We start from the raw sequence: 22,012 nt of genomic DNA, 5'->3' as shown, positions 1-22,012 counted from the left end.
ACAGTGGCTCACACCTGTAATCCCAGCACTTTGGGAGGCCGAGGCGAGGGGATCACCTGAGGTCAGGAGTTCGAGACCAGCCTGACCAACATGGAGAAACCCCGTCTCTACTAAAAATACAAAATTAGCTGGGCCTGGTGGCGCATGCCTGTAATCCCAGCTACTCAGGAGGCTGAGGCAGTAGAATCGCTTGAACCCAGGAGGCAGAAGTCGCGGTGAGCTGAGATTGCGCTATTGCACTCCAGCCTGGACAACAAGAGTGAAACTTCATCTTAAAAAAAAAAAAAAAATCGGTTGGGAGTGGTGGCTCACACCTATAATCCCATCACTTTGGGAGGCCGAGGCAGGAGGATCGCTTGAGCCCAGGAGTTTGAGACCAGCCTGGGCAACACAGAGACACTTTGTCTTTACAAAAATAAAAATTATTTAAAAAAATTATCCAGGTGTAGGCGTGCATGTCTGTGGTCCCAGCTACTTGGGAGGCTGACGTAGGAGGATTGCCTGAGCCCAGGAGGTCAAGGCTGCAGTGAGCCATGATCACACCACTGCACTCCAGCCTGAGTGACAAGAGTGAGACCCTGTCTAAAAAACAAAATAAAAAGTTAAGAATAAAGCCCACTGCATCTTTAAGCCAAATAAATCCTCTGAAATAAAAGAAAAGTATCTTTTAGCAGTCATTGTTAGGGTCTCACAGGTCCTTTTCTTTAAGAAGACTGTTAGCTAGGTTCTTCTCCTCCTCCAAATACGCCCAAGTAGCAGGTTCCTTCTTTGCCAAGTTCTCCAGAAGAGGTCACTGGGCGTCAACAAGCAGAGGAAAGAGCCAGGTTTTGTCTTTCTCTTATAATCTCAGGCCACAGAGAACTGTAGGCTTGCTGCTAAGTTTTGGGAGGGGGAAAAAGCAGAGGAAGTATTCCAGCCTTCAGGAATAGGCAGTAGGTCCCTTCCTGGGACGCTGATGGGTAAAGACTGCCTATACCTTCTAGGCCACAGAAAGGACACTGTCCAGCCCACCTCCACTGCAGGCAGATGCTCCCATGCCTGCTTCGTGGGATGGAGGAAGACAGCTTGGAAACCAGCTCTGTGTGGGCTCTGCAAGTTCCCACAGCTCCTCCTGACACTGGGCTATCTGAGGAGGTGGGTGCCCAACCACTTCCTCAGGGGCTACCACAGATTCACAAAGCAGCAGTTTTGCTTGGCGACATGTTGCCTCCTTAACAGGCAAGTAAGAACACACACTCGTTTTTGGGGAAGGGGTGACATTGGTACCAGAGGCCCTACTTTCTAAGATTCCCCAACCTTTGCACAGCCCTGGGAGTGTGGAAGGATCTGGATTGCTAGCGTGGGGGAAGTTTCCTTGAGAATGTCTCATCAGTTTACGAGCACTCTTTGCTTCCATCCTCAGCTCTGAAATCCTTGGATGTTTAGACAGGCAACTTTCATCACACGACTGCCGGGGACGGACAGACGCAAAGATTTTTAAAGGGAAGTCATTGAATAAGAAAAGAACAAATGAAGCCCTGGGCTTCCCACTGTCATTGACTCACTGCATCCTGTTAAAACTGGTTTCTCAGTTGCAGCAAACAGAATTTACCACCGTGTGGAGCCAAAAAAAAACAAAACAAAACAAAACTCTTTTCCTGTTGCACTTCTGTGCCTGGAATTATCTCCTATTTGTTTTAAGTAAAAGATGGTGAGAAACACAAGTGGCACCCACAAAGCCTTGCCTCGCCTTGCCTGGTGCAGCAGTGCCAGCTCTCCACAGCATGGGGAAGGCACTTCCCAGCCCACATTCCTTACCTCTGAGGGGAGGCAGCCCCCAGAATTATGCAAATCCCCCCATTTCAGTAGGAGGCTGCAGTGTCAGATCAGAAAAAAGAGCTCAGCATTCTTTCTGATCCAAGTCATGAAAAAAAATGTCTTTGCCTCTGCAAACTCCTGCACTAGATTTGTGGCTACAGTTTGCAAGACTGAAGCTGTCAGATACACTCCCACCCCATTTCAAAAAAGAATCTGAAGAATCAAGGTGGCCAGATCTTTAAGATTAAATATTTTGGCCCAAAATACCCCCTCAGACTTACATCAGAAGTTGCTTATGCCTTATCCTGAAGTGACAGAATTGCAGAAAACATTCACCTAAAATTTTTTTCTGTAGGTTACAGTTAAATTAATGCAACGCCAGAAAAAGGAAAGAAATATGTGTGGAAAGTGTCTGAACTTCAGCACACTCCACTGGCCAGGGTTGACCAGGCAGAAAGGAGAAAGTGACAACTTTACCACCCACTAGCCCCCTACCTCCCTACTCACGCAGAGGGTAAATTATGATATTCACCCAACTTTTCCTTTTCTTTTTTCTTCCTCCAGTGCTGGAGGAAAGAAAATCTCAGAGGGAGGAATGTGGTTTTGCACCCACTACAGTCGAAACCAACCAGACCTCAGGAGAGAAAAATAACTGCGGAATTCCCTAGGGCTTCCTGTCAAATTTTCTTCTCAGAAAGGGAAGGGGAGAGGAGTTGTTAAGGATAGTTCAGGCCAGTGATCAGGAAAGCCTTCTGAACCTGACTCCACACTGAATGCATCGCAAAACTCCTCGCCCCTAGACCACTGGGCTTTGCTATCGGCTCTGCAAAACCATGTGCAGGGAGAGCTTACCTGAGAGAAACGCACACACCGTGAGCTGGCGCTCTCCTCTGCGAATGCCCGGCCGCCTCCATGCCCAGCAGAGGATTCTATGTTCTAAGTGTGTGTGTCCCCGGATACCAGCAAAGGTTAAGAACGTGCTCACAGCATGCGTTTCGGAGGGCTCAGCCAGGGCTCGGGGAAAAGGGCATCATCTCGTTGCCTCTGGAGCCCCGCTGCTGCATACCTGGGAGCTATCCTGGACCCCCAAACCATCCCCCCGGGTCCTGGTCCCAGCAGCCAGGCGGCCTTCCGTCTCGGCTCCTTGACAATACTCTAGCGGTGGAAAGCAGTCCTCAAAGCGCTTCAGCCTCCGGCCGCAAACAGAGCAGCAAGACCAGAGAAACCAACCTAACAGTCGGTCCTCCCTCCTGGAACTCGTAGGAAAGTTTCCCCGTTTTAAAGAGCGCGATTCTCGAATGAATCAAAAACACCCTCCACCTCCTCCGTCCTCCCGGCCGGGCGCCTCCCTGCACCTTCGGGCACCACCCTGGGCTCACGCGGCCCCGGCGCTGCCCACTCCCCGAGCGGCCGCCTGTCACCCGGGGGGTCGCCCGCTCGGCGATCGCAGCGCCCCTCCAAAGCTCCCCTCTGCGACCACGCTCGCCAGACAAAAAGAGGCCGCATTTGGAGAGCGCGTCGCGGGCTCACCTGGGGGCTGCGCTCCCACGGCCCCTCCGTCGGTCTCCGAGCCGCCAGCCGCCCGGCCGCAGCATTGTTCGCTGAAGGTCTGCGCGCGGTGCGTGCCCGGCCGCGGGCGGGTGGCGTCTGCCTGGGCCCGGCGGCCGGGTGGCAGCTGCGAGCGCGGCTCCGCCCCCTCCGCCTCCGGTGACGCCGCCCGCCCCAGCTCCCGCCGCACCTCCGCAGTCCCTGTCGCCGCCCGGCCCCGCCTGGCCCGCGCGCCCCGCCGCCCGGCTCGCGCCTGCCGCTCGCACCCGGCGGTCTCCTACCCCCAGGGGCCCGACCCCTCCAAAGTCTCCACGCCCCAGGCCTCGCTCTCTTGCCCACCCTCCCGCCGCGGGCCGGCAGGCTCCGCCCCCAGCCCCAGACTTGGCGCGGGCTGACCCCCGAGCCCAGCACCCGTTTGCACCCCCTCCTCAGTGGGGACCCTGCACAGCTCTGCAGGGGCGAGCTCTGGCGTTGCAATCCTCCTTTTGCCATCATGCGTGTATAGGTGCCAGGCATCACTTCATCCAGCCGGCCCTGCGGGACCCTGGGAAGAGAGGGAAAAGGAAGGGGAAACGAGGAAGTGAGGGGTCGGGAGTGGAATACAGGTCAGGGTCCGAGGCGGGCTCTGAAAGCCACGTGAGCACAGCGAGCCTCAGCTCTCCCTACCCCTGGGAAGAGGGTGGCGCCGGAGGGAGCAGGGCTGGGAGTCGCGGTGGCGGATTCCAGGTTCCGCTCAGTCCCTGGACTGCAGGCCTCTGGCAAATTGCTTAACCTCTTTGAACTTTAATTTTCTGGATGTAGAATGCAAGCGTTGCACTGCAGGGAGCTGGCCTTCTACCATGCTGGGACATCCAAGTCTTCCGCCGGCCAGTAATACACCTGTGTTTACACCGTCTCCAGTGAGTCATTCACTGAGCTAGGAGTTCGAGATAGTCCTCGGGCTAAAAAATATTTTAACTGGGAGTATAATAGCTTAAGACCTAGTCAGTCCTGTAGCTTGACCTGGGTGTTTACTCGAGGAGCCAGGGCTACGGTCACCTCCCAGGGCCGTGCCGGGTGGGGAGAATTCAGTGAAATGCAACAGGAAGAGGACCCCCCCTCCCCCAAAAACACAACACCTGCGGCTTCTTTCCCTCTACCCCCTCCCCAGAAAGGCAGTTTATTGTGACTCCAATGAAAGTCTTCTGCCAGTCAGCCTGCGAGCCCCCACCCGCTGAGAGGAGGAAGATGGGCCGCCACCCCCATGCCCAGATCCCTGGCTCTCCTCTTTGCTGCTGTGGGTGTGGACAGAGAGGGAAGATGTGTATTTGAGATTTGGCTTCTGTGTGAGGAGAGGGAAAAAAGGATCCAGGGAATTCTTCCTCATGTTCCAGTGACACCCATGCCTCCTAAGAGGATGGATAGAATCTGGGAGAAGCTGTAGAGGGATGGGAGTGCAATGGACATTCCTTAAGGACCTACCCAGTGCTAAGCAATCCTATGAGGAGAGCATCATTATCCCCATTCTACAGATAAGAAAACTGAGGCTCAGGGGGCCTCACAATTTGCCAGGGAAAGTGGTGGTACTAAGATTGGAACCAAAGGCTCTCTGGCTTCGCTGGTAGGCAAGTCTACTCTGCCACTCCACCCTCGCCAAGTGCAGGTAGTCCAGCCCTATTTTTCTCTCTTCCCTAAGTGAAGAGAAATCATTTGAACAAATACTGGGCACGGTGGCTCACACGTGTAATCCCAGCATTTTGGGAGGCCGAGGCTAGCAGATCACCTGAGGTCAGGAGTTCAAGACCAGCCTGGGCAACATAGTGAAACCTCATCTCTACTAAAAATACAAAAATTCGTCGAGTGTGGTGGTGGGTGCCTGTAATCCCGGCTACTCGGGAAGCTGAGGCAGGAAACTCGCTTGAGCCCGGGAGGTGGAGGTTGCAGTGAGCTGAGATCGCGCCACTATACTCCAGCTTGGGTAACAGAGCAAGACTCTGTCTCAAAAAAAAAAAAAAAAAAAAAAAAGGAAGGAAAACTTTGGTTACACTTCGTGAGCATCCAACAGAGCTGAAGGATCCAGACCCTACCAAGACTCAAGAGGGGAAGATGTTGATTAAACAGGTAGGTACAAAGTGGTCTGCACTGCAGAAATACAAAAGTTGACTTCAGAAAGTGTGCAATTCATTTACACTGGGAGAGGGCAAACTAAGATGTTTGAGAAGTTCCTGGTTCTCAGAATTCAGGCTAAATGTTTCACTTCTTTCCTCTGTAAGAGAGACACTGACCTCACAGAATAAAGGCTGTGCTGAACACATAAAAGAGGCACTTACTTTTACACTTTATTTTCTTCTCTTTACCTAAATTATTCTCTTTTTTTTTTTTTCCCTGAGATGGAGTTTTGTCTTTCGATCAGGCTGGAGTTAAATGGCAAGATCTTGGCTCACTGCAGCCTCCACTCCCCGGGTTCAAGCCATTCTCCTGCCTCAGCCTCCTGAGTAGCCGGGATTGCAGGCGCCCACCACCATGCCCTGCTAATTTTTCTATTTTTAGTAGAGACAGCATTTCACCATGTTGGGCCAGGCTGGTGTTGAACTCCTGACCTCAAGTGATCTGCCTGCTTTGGCCTCCCAAAGTGCTAGGATTACAGGTGTGAGCCACCGCACCCACCCCCTAATTTATTCTTAATACATGAACAGACTAGAGAGCATAATTATAAGAGAAAGCCATAATGTGGCAAGCCTTGTAGTTCTGTGGCATGGGGCCGTACTTGAAGGGTTAATTCAGTGTGTCTACAAAATAAAGTGTGTTCTGAAGTGGTTTGCTGTGCTCACACAAAGTAAATGCATTATACTGTAGTTGCTGACATATAATGTGCATCTTTTTAAAAGTCAGCAACATAGCCATAGAGACGGCTTCATCTTGCCTAATGAAAAGAATCAAGAAACACTTCAGAGGAGTCACTGAGATGCACGTAAAATACCCACACTCTTATGCAGTGCTCTACCAGTGACTGTTAAGTATATGATATCCTCAGTCAAGCTACGGTAAGCTCATGCATTTTCATAAAGAATTCTTGCTTGAACTTCCAAACTGCAGCCTGCAATGCAGTGTAATTTGTGTAGACACAGCATTCTGCTTCTAGCTACTTATCAGTCCATTTTTATGACACTTTAAACTGCAGGGCGTGGGCTCCCTGATACAGCCCAGAACTTGAAGAAGAGCAATTCCTCGTCAGAGTTTTAGTCCAGCGGCACCATTCTGTACAAGAGCAGTTATATTTTAGGAAATTGGGACAAGAGGTTAAGTCTGGGAGTGCTTTGGGGTGAGTAAAGTAAGGTAGTTTGGAATTAGGCAAAATGGCAGGATTAGGAAGAGCATGCCATTAAATTATACTGCAAAAATACAAGCTGGGTATTCGAGAGGGGCCAGAGAGTATGAAGATTGAGCTGAAAAAATCCCACGCATGTTATCTCCTCAGCCAGAGAATACATCTCCAATAATAGAGACATGCATCTCACCTAAAAGTGAGAAAGATGTTCAGTTTTCTCAGCGAATATGTATTGAGTGCCTTCTACTTATAAGTACTGCATGAGGTCCTATTGGGAAAATAAAGACGAGTAAGAGCCAAAAAAAATAAGCTCTATCAGAGGAAGATAAGCAGGGGCTGTGGGGGTTCAAGGCAGAAACAGACAGAAGAAACACAGAAAGTGGCTTTATAGAGGAGGGGAGCTTTAGAAGATGAGAACGATTTCAATCTGTGGACGATGGGGACTTTCCAGACTGAGACAATGGTATCTGCAAAGGAATGGACGTGGGAGAGGCGGAAGACTTTTCAGAGGTTTTGCATTCTAGCCTGGCTGGATGGTGGTTATTGGAGACAGGCCTGGAAACGGAGTGTGGCACTAGAAGGAAAGAACTTGGTTTCCAGGTAAGCCATCAAGAAAATGTTGACATTTCCGAGCAGCAGAATGACATCACTACGGTGGTTTTTCATTAGCTTTCTCTGGATCTTGTATCCCAGATGGATTAGGAAGTGGGAGAAGAGATTGGAGACAAGGAGTCTGGCTTAGCGTTCCTATCCCTGGTCCAGATGGCAGTTGATGTGTTTTGATAAGGAACATGGCGAGGGAAACAGAAAGAATGGATGGTGTGTGTGGTTTTGAGAGACATGAAGAGGGAGAAATGGGGATTGGTTACTTCGCAGATTCACTGTGAGCAATAATCTATTAACGAATAGTGCCTTACATTATGGAGCACTTTCTCAGCCTCACGCCCTGTGTGCTCAATGATATACCTGGCTTTTCTCATGTAAGCCTCGCAGAAACACTGGAGTAGGTGCTATTACTGACGGAGAGGAAGGAATCAAAGGTGACCAGCAGAGTTTTAGCCCCTAGAGACCGGTAGAATGATGGTATCATTATTACAAACAGGAAAGTCACAGAATTCAGTTTGTGGTCTGTTGGGCTGGAAATGTGTAGCCACCATTCAGTGAACGAAGTCATCCTGCCAGAAGTGGTGTTTGGAGCCCCCAGAACAAATGAAGGGGTTGGAGGAGTATTGTGAAGAAGGCACGAAAGTGATAGGAAGAGGCGAAGAGGGGGACCCAGGAATACAGAAGAGGCCATGAGAAAAAAAAGAAGCATGACCCCTTCCCTTCCAGACCTTTTAAATGCAGAGCAGCCTAAAGAGAGATCTCTTCTGGAGGACAAAAAGGAAAGAGATGTTATCACGGAAATTCCAGGTTCCAGTTAATTGCATGAGCCAGGGAGTGTCTGAGACAAGCTTAAGCTCTTAGTGACTTTGTTTATAGTAGCAGGAGGTTCTAAAGGACCCTATGGAAGAAAGGAATTAGATGGGAGGACAAATGGAATGGATGAGGTAGGCTTGATAGGGATGCTGATAGAAAAAAAGGGGTATTTGGGCCAGGTGCAGTGGCTCATGTCTGGAATCCCAGGACGTTGGGAGGTCAAGGTGGGAGAGTTGCTTGAACTCAGGAGTTCAAGACCAGCCTGGTCAACACAGTGAGACCCTGTCTCTATCAAATTAAAAAATTAGCCAGGCACATACAGGTAGCGTGTGCCTGTAGTCCTAGCTATTCAGAAAGCTGAGGCAGGAGAGTTGTTTGAGCCTGGGAGGTTGAGGCTGCAGTGAGCTATGATCGTGCCTCTGTACTGCACTGTGGGCAAGGGTGACACACTGACTCCAAAAAGAAAAACAAAACAAAACAAAACAAAAGGGAGTATTTCACAAGGGGAGGAGGGTAATTGCAGATGGGAGAGGCTGGTGCCCTGGACATCCTGGGCATCTGCTCCAGGCTTGAAAGCTAAGCCTGCCCTAGTGGCAATTTGGGTCCCAAAACCACCATGGAGAGGACTGGGTAGGGAGGGAAAGAAAAAGATCTTTCAAAAACTTGCTGTGATGAGCCTTTCTAGCTTCCTTCTGTCCTGCTAGGAGATAACATTCTCAGCAAGCCAGTTAGAGCTTGGTCTAGCAAATGCACACAGCCCCACTCCTCTCTTTCCTCTCAGAGTGATAATTGGCTCTTTCATTTGCCACCCCAAAGCTATCTCTTTCTTCTCTGAGGTGTGGAAATTCACATATCTTATCAGTTAATCCCTGTCCTTTGATTATGGAATCACATCCTCATGTCCCACCTTTTTTAAGAAAAACATATCCAACATCCCATTCTTCTCAGACGTTAATTCTAGGAAGCGCTACATAAGATAAAACATTCTAAATAATTTCTAGTATCATATTCCAAGCACTGAATAGATTTTTTTTTGCCCAAACTGAAAGCTATTATTTAAATAATAACTGCAGATGTCAGAATCTCAAACCACACAGGACTGAGAGCCAAAGGTTCAAGGTTGTTATGATCTTTCTTTTGTGCTCAAGCACCATAGAGCACAGATGTCAGTGGTGAAGAAGAAAAACACTTTTTTCCCCTTTTGTATATGTATTAGTCTGTTCTCACGCTGCTAATAAAGATGTACCTGAGACTGGGTGATTTACAAAGGAGAGGTTTCAGGGACTCTCAGTTCCGCCTGGGGCTGGGGAGGCCTCACAATCATGGCAGAAGGCAAATGAGGAGTGAAGTCACATCTTACATGGCGGCAGGCAAAGAAAGCTTGTGTAGGAAACTCCCCTTTATAAAACCATCAGGGCCAGGCCCAGTGGCTCATGCCTGTAATCCCAGCACTTTGGGAGGCTGAGGCAGGTGGATCACCTGAGGTCAGGAGTTTGAGACCAGCCTGGCCAACATGGTGAAACCCCATCTCTACTAAAAATACAAAAATTAGCCAGGATTGTGGTGGGTGCCTGTAATCCCAGCCACTTAGGAGGCTGAGACAGGAGAATCGCTTGAACCTGGGAGGCAGAGGTTGCAGTGAGCCGAGATGGTGCTACTGCATTCCAGCTTGGTGACAGAGCAAGACTCCGTCTGAAAAAAAAAAAAAAAAGCCATCAGATCTCATGAGACTTACTCACTATCATGAGAACAGCATGAAAAAGACCCACCCCCATAATTCAATTACCTCCCACTGGGTCCCTCCTACGACATGTGGAAATTATGGGAGCTACAATTCAAGATGAGATTTGGATGGGAACACAGCCAACCCATATCAATATATAACTATAGGTAGGTGTGCATTCAGTGACAGATACATTAAGGTTTTGCAAACGTCATTTTTTCAAAATTTTACTGTTATGGGCTAAATTGTGTGGTTCCCCCTACCTAACCCCCCAGAAAAGGTATGTTGAAGTCCTAACCCCCAGTGCTACAGAATGTGACCCACTTAGAAGTAGGGTCTTTACAGATGTAATCAAGTTGAAATGAGGTCATTAGGATGGGCCCTAATCCAATGACTAGTGTTCATCTGTAGAGAGACATGAAGACAGCCATGTGACGGGAGTGATGCAGGTACAATCCAAGGAGCACCAAGAACTGCCAGCAAACACCAAAAGCTAGGAGAGGCAAGGAAGCCTTCTCCTCTAGGGTTGGCAAAGAGAGCCTGGCCCTGCTGACACATTGATTTGGGACTTCTAGTCCCCAGAACTATAAGACAATTTCTCTTGTTTTAAGCCATGCAGTTTTTGGTACATTGTTATGGTAGCCCTAAAAAACTAATAAAGGGGGCTGGGCGTAGTGGTTCATGCCTATAATTTCAGTGCTTTGGGAGGCTGAAGCAGGTGGATTGCTTGAGTCCAGGAGTTCGAGACCAGCATGGGCAACATGGTAAAACCCCATCTCTACCAAAAATACAAAAAAAATTAGCCTGGCATGGTGGCACTGCCTGTGGTCCCAGCTACTTGGTAGGCTGAGGTGGGGGGATCACTTGAACCAGGGAGGTGGAGGCTGCAGAGAGCTGAGAAGGTGGAGGTTGCAGGGAGCTGAGACCGCGCCACTGCACTCCTGCCTGAAAATAGAGTGAGACCTTGTTTAAAAACAAACAAACAAACAAACAAAAAACCTAGCAAAGGAGTAAAGGTACTAAAATTAAAGTATGCCGGCCGGCGCAGTGGCTCACGCCTGTAATCCCAGCACTTTGGGAGGCCAAGGTGGACAGATCAGAAGGTCAGGAGATCGAGATCATCCTGGCTAACACAGCGAAACCCCGTCTCTACTAAAAATACAAAAAATTAGCTGGGCGTGGTGGCAGGCGCCTGTAGTCCCAGCCACTTGGGAAGCTGAGGTGGGAGAATGGCGTAAACCCGGGAGGCGGAGCTTGCGTTGAGCCAAGATCGTGCCACTGCACTCCAGCCTGGGCGACAGAGCAAGACTCCTTCTCAAAAAAAAAAAAAAAAAAAAAAAAATGTAAAGTATGCCAATGATTGATATACACTAATGCTCTTAGTTAGAAAGTTAATATTTTTCCAAAAATCAACTCATAAGAAAGTGGCATACAGGAGACATGTTAGTGGCTGCTATGGGTGGAATGCCAGGCAGTTCACTACAGTAGGAAAGTGGGATATCCCTTTATTCTCTCTATGGGAGCTTTGATCTGGCCTACAAGGAGAATGGTCTTCCTTTCATCTACAGCTCCCTCCTCCTCAAATGTTAGGGTCTATGGTCAGGAGAAAGGGCTGGTTCCTTAGCTGAATGGGCACGTGAATGATTAGAAACTCTACCTCTACTTTCAGATAGTGTGGAGTGAGACATAGCTCAAAGCCCATCAAGAGACTACTCTTGGTCCACAAACACTTCTAGAGACACTTCTAGAGATGCATTAACGGATGGGGGAAACATTAGGGATCATCCAGGTCTGATCCTTCACTTTCTTTTTTTTAAATTTTAATTTAAATTTTTTTTGAGATGGAGTCTCACTCTGTCACCCAGGCTGGAGTGCAGTGGCGTGATCTTGGCTCACTGCAACCTCTGCCTCCCAGGTTCAAGTGATTCTCCTGCTTCAGCCTCCTGAGTAGCTGGGATTACAGGCTCCCACCACCACTCCCAGGTAATTTTTATATTTTCTTTTTAGTGCAGACAGGGGTTTCACCATGTTGGCCAGACTGGTCTCGAACTCCTGACCTCAGGTGATCTGCCCGCCTTGGTCTCCCAAAGTTCTGGGATTACAGGCATGAGCCACGGCACCCGGCCCTGATCCTTCACCTTCACAACACTATTCTGAGCTTTCAAGGTTGTTTGGTTTTAATATGAACTCAGCAGTGAGTTAAGAATATGAAAATGAGAAATATTTAAGGAATTAATTCATGACTCCCACTGCTTGGCTTTCTGACTGAGCTGAGGTCACAGTCTAAAAGAAGCAAAAGTATTTCACATTAGGAAGGGTCCCAAAGGGAAAAACTAATTCATCTGAAGAATCTGTTCAGTTACCCGAAAGAAAACCTCTCCATGGTACAGCCATTTTGGAAAAACAGTTTGACAGTTTTGTAAAGGTTAAACATAAATTTGTGGTCTGACCCAGCAGCCCCACTCCTGGGTACCTACCTAAGATAAATGAAAACATGTCCACGCAAAGACTTGCACACAAATATTCATGCCGCATTATTTATAATAGCGAAAGAATGGAAGCAACCCAAATGTCCATCAATTGGTGAATGAATAAACAATATGTGATGTACCCATACAATGGAATACTATTCAGAAATAAAAAATAATGAAATACTGATCCATGCTACAGAATGGATAAACCTCAAAAGCCTTATGCTAAGTGAAAGAAGCCAGACATGGCCAGGCGTGGTGGCTCAAGCCTGTAATCCCAGCACTTTGGGAGGCCAAGGCGGGTGGAGCACCTGAGGTCGGGAATTCGAAACCAGCCTGACCAACATGGAGAAACTCCATCTCCACTAAAAATACAAAATTAGCCGGGCATGGTGGCTCACGCCTATAATCCCAGCTACTCGGGAGGCTGAGGCAGGAGAATCGCTTGAACCCGGGAGGCGGAGGTCACGGTGAGCTGAGATCATGCCATTGTACTGCAGCCTGGGCAACAAGCGTCAAACTTCATCTCGAAAAAAGAAAAAAAAAAAAAAAAAAAAAAAAGAAAGAAAAAGAAGCCAGACACAAAAGACTACTTATGGTATTATTCCATCTATAGGAAATATCCAGAAAAGACAAATCTAGAAAGTAGAGTAGTGGTTTCCTAGGGCTGGGGGTGGTAAAGGTATATGGGGCTGGAGATAAACACAAAGGATCCTACTGCAGAATAAAAATGTCCTAAAACTGGATTTTGACAATGATTACAGAACTTGACAAACTTACTGAAAAGTATTGAATTGTACACTCAAAATGGTTGAACTTTATATGTAAATTATATTTCAATAACACCGTTTATAAGAAGAGAGAGAATGCAGCAAGGCGCCGTGACTTATGCCTGTAATCCCAGCACTTTGGGAATCTGAGGTGGGAGGATCACTTGTGCCCATCCTGGGCAACATGGCGAAAACCCATCTCTACAAAAAAATACAAAAATTAGCCTGGAGTGGTGGTACTCACCTATAGTCCCAGCTACTTGGGAGGCTGAGGTGGGAGGATCCCTTGAGCCCAGCTGCAGTGAGCCCTGATCATAACACTGTACTCCAGCCTGGGCAACAGGGGTGACCATGGAAAGAAAAGAAAAGAAGAGAAGAGGAGGGGAGAGGAGGGGAGAGGAGGGGAGGAGAAGGGAGAAGAGGGGAGGGGAGGGGAGGAAGGGAAGGAAGGAAGGAGAAGGGAAGGGAGGGAGGGAGGGAGGAAGGAAGGAAGGAAGAAGGAAGGAAGGAAGGGAGGGAAAGGAGTATTATTCATGCTTAATATGCTGCAACATGGATGAACCTTAAGAATATCATGCCAAGTGAAATAAGTCAGTCACAAAAGGGCACATACTGTATAATTCCATGTATAGGAAGGACCTAGAGTAGACAAATGTATGCAGACAGAATGTTGGTAGCCAGAGGCTGGAGGAGAGGTGAGTGGGGAGTGCATGTAGTGGGTACAGAACTTCAGTTCGGGAAGATGATAAGTATTCGGGTGATGGTTGCACGAAATGTGCATGTACTAATGAATGCGCCAATGTACTGTGTACTTAAATGGTTAAAATGATGAATTTTATTATGTTATATACACACGCGCGTCCACACACGCATAATTACAATTAGTTACTATCGTAGTTAATATAATTAAACTATAATTGTAGAGAGAGAGGCCACATATGTTTCTGTCAGTAAACTGTTTAAAGTTCAGGCCTATTGCTGTTTGATAAACCATAGATGAAAAATTGTCACATGTTTTCTTGTGGCTCAACAGTCCCATCCCTGAATGTTGCTTTTCTCTCTGTCCTTCCGGAGGCAGCTGTGTATTTTCGGTTTTACTAGGTCAGTAGGCTTCAGTCCGTCCTGACCTCTGGGTGGTTTTTGTTGACTTCTACCAGAAGGCTTCTGTGTGATGTTACCTCTGAGACCTATTGTGCCAAAATCCAGCTGTGAAAATGTCATGACATGGACCATCTCTTGGGGCGATTTACTTGCAAAGGTAAACCGATGCTCTAAATCAAGTTTTCCTGAGGCCTGCCTGTTTAGTGGCAGGAAAAGGAAAGTTTTTATTTATCTAAAAAGAATGTGTCATTTGCCATTTTTAATAGTTTCAACACCTGTTGAAAAATGATGTTTCTTTGACCTATTCATCCTTGAAATAGAGTAGTCTTCTCTCTTTCCTTTTTTTTTTTCTTATGGTTCTTATAATAAATACAGCCATAAAAGGATTTTTTTTTTTTTTTTTTTGAGACAAAGTCTCACTCTGTAGCCCAAGCTGGAGTGCTGTGGTGCGATCTCGGCTCACTGCAACCTCCGCCTCTGGGGCTCAAGCGATTCTTGTGCCTCAGCCTCCTGAGTAGCTGGAACTACAAGCACATGCCACACACCCAGCTAATTTTTTGTATTTTAGTAGAGACGGGGTTTCACCATGTTGCCCAGGGTGGTCTCAAACTCATGAGCTCAGGCGATCCACCCTCTTCGCCTCCCAAAGTGCTGGGATTACAGGCCATAAAAGTATTTTAAGACAATCTTTTGGACTCTTAAGAGCATTTTGCTAATAAAAAGCATTGAGGAAATCCCATTTTGATACAACACAAGTAACTCTGGGAAAACTTATTTCTCTGCATAGTACACCACACGGTAAAACCCTCCAAAAGACACAATTTGCTTCCTCTTTTTGAGTTTCTGAGAGCACTAATTCCGTCATGAGACAGATGTCTGATTTCTGCGTGGGGTGGCGTGGGACGAGGTGATAGAGGGGAGCAAATAAACCTCCCCTCTAGGGCCTGTGGATATGTGCAGCCTTCCTTCAATTTCAGATCCACGGTACGTGATTGACATAGATTAGTTATGACCTACCTATGCCAACCCCAGAGCCTTCTACAAACACTGGCTCCTATTAGCAAATTACTTCTCCCTCAGTCACGGTGCATAGAATTAACATTCTCATTTTGCATCTCAGGAAATTGAGGCGGGGAGGACTAATAGAGTCAAACCAGTCAGTTATCAAACAGACGACTGGAAGAAAGTGACCTATTTGTCTTCCAGATCCCCTGTTGAAACTCTCTAAAGGCACTGCACAGTGTCACCACTGTTGGACTTTGTTTAGTCAGAGCATGATCTCCTTGTGGATTTACATTCCTAACCGGTTCTGATGGGGAAGCCATACAATAATGGCCATACGTTATCGTGTGGCCGCACCATATAATAATGGTGGCTGAGAGGCTTCCAGAGGGACACTTGGTAGCATGTCCAGTGGTCACAGAATGTAGCAGGGTCAACAAGGTTTGCAGCCGCCAATGAGTGGGAAGAGGGGCGCCACGTAGAGGAAGGAGGAGGGGAGCAAAACTTGGACTAATTTCCTGGAGAGCCACAGGCCTTGTTAAGGAGTCTTTAGGATAATAGCTCTTTTGACTGGCTGTTGGTTTTTTTCTCTTTTAGAAGTAGTAGTAGTGGTTGGCTGGGAGAGAGACAGAGAAAGCTGGGTAGGAAGGCGGTCAAAAGACATGTGATGGGGCTGATTAACAAGCAGGCTTTGTAAGCTGGGCTGTGGGGACACCTGCAGCTCTTGCAGACAGGCTTGCCCAGTAGGGGTTGTTTGAATGAGAAAACAGCTTCCAAAAAGATGTAGCACAAGAGCATAAAAGGAAAAGAAAAATGTGCATTTGTGAGATGAGGGAATGGTAGAGTTTTATCTTGGGATTCTCCTTTAAATGACTTTCATTATCTAATATTCTCAACCCTAGGTCAGCATCACAAGATGCATGAAAGAGGACTCATCGCCAGGGCATGGAGCTGGTGTTTTGATCAAAATGGAATTTGCTTTCAAATAGACATGTATTCACTAATCTCCTTTCTTCTAAATAAATAAATAAAACAAACACAAAATCTATTCCAGCTCAGCTGACTAAGTCCTAGTGGGGATGACAGCAACATTCACTTGCAAGATCCCACAGAGCTAGTGTCCAAAATGAAAATAAATGCGACTTTTCATATCAAGGCATAGTGTTGCTTTGTTTGCAATTCAGTTAAAGAACAGGCATTACAATGCTATTGTGCTACAAGAGATGCACATCTTTGGGGCTCTAACACGGCAAAATCTGTGCTTGACAGATTGGCATCAGTATCTTAAGAGAGCCAGAAGGGCACAGTTCTTGGTTTCCAGGAGCTAGGTTTGGGTGGGGTGGAAGTGGGGGAGCAAAGAAAAAAAATCCCCGTACCTCCCATGGTCAATCAGCTTAGACCGGATCCATTCCAGATGGCTATGTCTTATATTCATTGATATTTCCCACAGCTAATAGAGCCTTGGTAAGTAGCAATTGTGTGATCAATTTACATATATTAAATTCCCACTGAGATAGTTAAATTACCAGATAAGGTGAACACTTGAATTTGATTTCAGCAGGACTTGGAAGGAATTAGGCAAGGGAGTCATCACTGTCACCTCCTGTCAACTCTGTAGTTGACCACTGTCAACTCTGGAAGCTGAGTTGGACGCTTATCCTTTCTTTTCTTTCTTTCTTTCTTTCTTTCTTTCTTTTCTTTCTCTTTCTTTCTTTCTTTCTCTCTTTCCTTCCTTCCTTCCCTCCTTTCTTCCTTCCCTCCCTCCCTCTCTCTTTCTCTTTCTTTCTTTCTTTCTTTCCTTCTCTCTCCCTCTCTCCTTCTCCCTCTTCTCCCCTTCTCTGCTCTCCTTCTCTCCTCCTCCCGTTCTCCCTTTCTCTCTCTTCCTCTCTTTCTTTCTCTCTCTCTCCTTTCTTTCTTTCCTTTCCTTTCTCTCCCTCCCCTTCTCCCCTTTCTCCCCTTCTCTCCTTCTCTCCTTCTCCCTTCTCCCCTTCTCTCTCTCTCTCTTTCTTGTCTTTCTCTGTTGCCCAGGTTGGAGTGCAGTGGTACAATCATGGTTCACTGCAACCCCAACCTCCTGGGCTCCGTGAATCTCCCACCTCAGCCTCCCAAGGAGCTAGGACTACAGGCATGCAACACAACATTTGGATAACTTTTAAATTTTTTTTGGAAGAGATGAGATTTCATTATGTTGCAGAAGCTGGCCTTCAACTCTGGGCTTAAGTGATCTGCTAGCCTCGGCCTCCCAAAGTGCTGGGATTACAAGCATGAGCCACCACACCTGGCCAGTTGATTTTTCTTGGTGCTGTCGTTAGCTTCAGTTTCCTTTTATATAAAATGCAGTTAGTGACACCTTCCTTAGAGGGTTGTTTTGGAAGTTACACAAGCTAAGTTATGTAAAGTGCCCAGTTCAGAACCTGGCCTATCCTATGCTTTCAATAAATGATGGTGCTAGGGCATTCATCAGAAAGTGAAATCCATTCCTTCACTTACCAGCAGCCTTTGATCCAGGAAATACCTTGTGCCAGGCTCTGAGCAAAGTCCCGAAGGTGCAGCAACAAGCCCAACAGATATGCTTCCTGACTTTCTGAATGGGACAGCATAGCGAGAGGTAGGGACACAGCCAGATGCCCCCGTGCATTTCTTTTTTGTTTTTGTTTTGTTTTGTTTTGTTTTGAGATGGAGTCTCACTCTGTCTCCCAGGCTGGAGTGTAATGGCGCCATCTCGGCTCACTGCAACCTCTGCCTCCCAGGTTCAAGCCATTCTCCTGCCTCAGCCTCCCAAGTAGCTGGAATCACAGGCGTGTGCCTCCACGCCCAGCTAATTTTTGTATTTTTAGTAGAGACGGGGTTTCACCATATTGGCTAGGCTGGTCTCGATCTCCTGACCTCAGGTGATCCTCTGGCCTCCGCCTCCCAAAGTGCTAGGATTACAGGTATGAGTTGCTGTGCTCGGCCACCCATGCATTTCTGATGACACATTGTGACAGGTGCTCTGAAAGGCCAGTGCACTATAAGGTCATAGAGCAGGGGGCTTTGTATTCTAGGGAGTCAAGGCAGTTTTCCCTATCAATGGACATTGGAGCTGAGATTCCAAAGATCAAGGTTGACCCCTTGGAGGATGAGACATGGGAAAGGGGCAGAAAATGGGCAAGGGTATCTGGTCTGTTATTTAATTTCACACTCCTAGAGGATCAAAATATTGCTGGCTGTGAACTTGGAAGAACTGAATTCCAGTGCTTTTTCTAGTATGTGAGTAGCTATCCTCTGGCATCACAGAGATGGGTTTGGAGGGGACACAGACAGTGCCGGGGAGAAGGTTAGGGGTCTGTGGGGAGGACACATGCCTGGAGGATTGTGGAGGTAAGTAGGAAGATGCCAGTGGAATACTGGAGCAAAGTGGCCAAGGAGCACTGGGCTGAGATTCAGGAGGGCTGAATTCTCTCCCTGGCTAGCATTCTTATTTTATAGATGAAAAAAAAAAAAAAATGGGCTCACAAAGACTGTGTATTTACCCAAGATATATACACCTAGTAGGTGGTGAAACTTAGACTAAAATCTAGGCCTTTTTACTCTAGGTCTCTTGTCTATACCACACGGCTGTCTGTAAAATGGAAAGCTTTAAGAAAACAACTGCTGGCCGGGAGCGATGGCTCACGCCTGTAATCCCAGCACTTTAGGAGGCCGAGGCTGGTGGATCACCTGAGGTTGGGAGTTCGAGACCAGCCTGACCAACATGGAGAAACCCCGTCTCTACTAAAAATACAAAATTAGCTGGGTGTGGTGGCTCATGCCTGTAATCCCAGCTATTCAGGAGGCTGAGGCAGGAGAATCACTTGAACCCGGGAGGCGGAGGTTGAGGTGAGCCGAGATCGGGCCACTGCACTCCAGCCTGGGTAACAAGAGTGAAACTCTGTCTCAGAAAAAAAAAAAAAAAAAAAAAAAAAAGAAAAAGGAAGCTACTGCTAAGGTCCCTTCCAGGTCTAAATAAAGTATAATACTATGGAATAGTACCTCCTCAACAGCAGAAAAGAAAAAAGAAGAGAAAGAGAGAAAGAAAGGTAAGGTAAGAGAGGAAGGAAAGAAATAAACAGAAAGATAAAATGAGAGAAAAAAATCCTTAATTTTCTCCATAGTCTTTTCCCTTTGGAATATGTCCAATTTAATCATTTCTAGACCATTAAAATCCATGTCACAGCCACCATCAGTAGAGCATTCTGTCACCATCCCACTGTAAGGGCAATTGCTAGGAGAGATGTGGGACTTCTCCACCCTATCATCATAATGCTTATTTCAGCCAATGTTTCATTATCTGTGCCAAGTGCAGGCCAAGCCATGAAGACGTGAACCCCTCCGAGAGTTCAAAACCGTTCTGAGTCATTAGCTCTAATATCCTCGCAGCTCTAAAAGCAGCCCTGCTGGAGGTGCTCTGCTGAGCGCCATTCCCTTAAGCATTTCCATGTTATTGTTTTGAGCCTATAGGTAAGAGCTTGGAAAAAGCACAAAGCAAAGAAACCGTTCACTTTGCACCAAGGCTATACAGCAAGCTCAGTCACCTGGCTGAAATTAGGGTCTCCAGGATACCAGAAAATGTCTTGCTATTTTATGACTTGTGCCAAATCTTCTTCTGGCTGCTCCAGATACAAAACAAATATACTTTTCCCGAAGGCCTTTTTGGCATTTCCTTAATCCCTAAGCCATAGTGACCAAAGACACCGTTCTTCATGCCAGCGTGTGCTTCCCTGCCAGCCTCTGCCACCCGCACACAAGTTTTCTGTTAATGCTTTTGTAAAGAATTTAAATGTGTTGCCAGTTAAATGAGGTATTAAGGGCCCTGGGGTTTTTAATCTCCGGTTTTCTATCAGAAGAAAGGAATCATGGTAAAAATTGTGCTTTGCAGTTCTATTGGAATTTAAATATTTTCTGCATAAAATGTTGGTATCATCAACATCAAAAAGCCCAAACATCAACATCAACATAAAACCCCTCATTTTATAAAACAAAAGTTTAAAAAAGTGGAATCCACTTTTTCGGTGGAATAGATTCAGGAGTCACACTGAAACTTTTTATTAGTGATAAATTGCAACAACCCTTGGGCTCTTGCTGTTGAAAGGGAAAGTTAGTGGTGTAGAAATGGAAAGCAAGTAACCAAAATTAAGATACTCTGATGTGCTACTACATAGAAGAGTAAACCATCTAAAAGGACAGCATATCAATAGTGCACTTATTTTTAGCCAAATCCACAGTAAAACAATCTTTTCAACACTTATCCCAAATTCTATTGTTTAAGACTTTTCTAGGCCGGGCACGGTGGCTCACACCTGTAATCCCAGCACTTCGGGAGGCCAAAGCTTCTGGATTACCTGAGGTAAGGAGTTCGAGACCAGCCTGGCTAACATGGTAAAACCCTGTCTCTACTAAAAATACAAAATTAGCCAGGTATGGTGATCCATACCTGTAATCCCAGCTACTTGGGAGGCTGAGGCAGGAGAATTGCTTGAACCCAGGAGGCAGAGGTTGCAGTGAGCTGAGATCGTGCCACTGCACTCCAGCCTGGGTGACAGAGCATGACTCCGTCCCCCTAGTGTAGAAATGTACAGATTAGAAAGTACAATGGATTTACAAGGCAATCAAGAGAGACAATAAGGGGGCCGGGTGCAGTGGCTCATGCCTGTAATCCCAGCACTTTGGGAGGCTGAGGCGGATGGATCACAAGGTCAGGAGATCGAGACCATCCTGGCTAACACAGTGAAACCCTGTCTCTACTAAAAATACAAAAAATTAGCCAGGCGTGGTGGCGGGCGCCTGTAGTCCCAGCTACTCGGGAGGCTGAGGCAGGAGAATGGTGTGAACCCAGGAGGTGGAGCTTGCAGTGGGGGACAGAGTGAGACTCCGTCTCAAAAATTATATATATAAAAAAATAAAGAGAGACAATATGGTCAATTTGTATTGGTACAGACATTACTTCAAAGAAAGGACACATTCCTGGTTTCTCTTAATAACCTACCAGATGTGTATGAACCATGAGTTTATATTTATACTTTTTGGAAAAATAAATATGTAGTCCATATGTTTTAAGGTTAAGAAGCTTTTAGAATTTACAGCCAAATAAAAAAGAAAAAAAGGCCATGTGCGGTGGCTCACGCCTGTAATCCCAGCAATTTGGGAGGCGGAGGCGGGTGCATCAACTGAGGTCAGGAGTTTGAGACCAGCCTTACCAACATGGAGAAACCCCGTCTCTACTAAAAATACAAAAATTAGCTGGGCGTGGTGGTGCGTGCCTATAGTCACAGCTACTCGGGAGGCTGATACAGGAGAATTGCTTGAACCCGGGAGGCGGAGGTTGCAGTGAGCCGAGATTGCACCACTGCACTCCAGCCTGGGAGATGGAGAAAAAAACAAAAAGCAAAAACAAAAACAAAAACCAAAAAAAAAAAAAAAAAAAAAGAAAAGAAAAGAAAAAGAAAAAGAATCATAGTAATGAAAAGAAAATAAATAGGTTAAGAAGTTCTATAAGCTCTCCACCTACTTTGCAAAGTATTACTGTATTTTACTTAATCCAAATGCTGTCTTTTTCAGCCTTCAGGGGGTAATCCTGCTTCCCCTTTGGGGTCCAGGGAAGCAATTCATATTCTCTAATCGCTTCTGCAGGATTTCCTCAAATCTCTCTTGTTCTTCTCTAAGCTTCAGTACATTCTAGACAACACCCCCTTAAACCCATAACTATTGATGGAATGTATTTACCCTCACCAATGGGTATTTCTTCCACATTTTCTATTTTAGTCAGTTCTACCTTTAGAGTTCTTTACACACACACACACACACACACACACACACACAGCAACCCACTTAATTTTATTCATCCTTCAAAGTTTAT

At 46.6% G+C, this 22,012-nt stretch overlaps 1 protein-coding gene across 4 annotated transcripts in view; it reads right to left on the bottom strand.

The window, feature by feature from the left end:
• Nucleotides 1–22,012, bottom strand: part of PRAG1 (PEAK1 related, kinase-activating pseudokinase 1) — a 110,041-nt gene that overhangs the window by 68,950 nt on the left and 19,079 nt on the right. The window contains exon 1 of one of the 4 annotated variants that reach the window (XM_002818825.5): nucleotides 3,328–3,477. The exons of 2 other annotated variants lie outside the window; for them this stretch is intronic. The gene's annotated coding sequence lies outside the window, so the exon portion shown is untranslated. One more of the 4 variants, XM_054561196.2, reaches the window with a different exon arrangement.

The sequence above is a fragment of the Pongo abelii genome, chromosome 7, assembly GCF_028885655.2.
Source record: "Pongo abelii isolate AG06213 chromosome 7, NHGRI_mPonAbe1-v2.0_pri, whole genome shotgun sequence".
NCBI lineage: Eukaryota > Metazoa > Chordata > Mammalia > Primates > Hominidae > Pongo > Pongo abelii.
The sequence above is the reverse complement of the archived record's forward strand: the minus strand, read 5'-3'. Positions and strand labels throughout refer to the sequence as shown.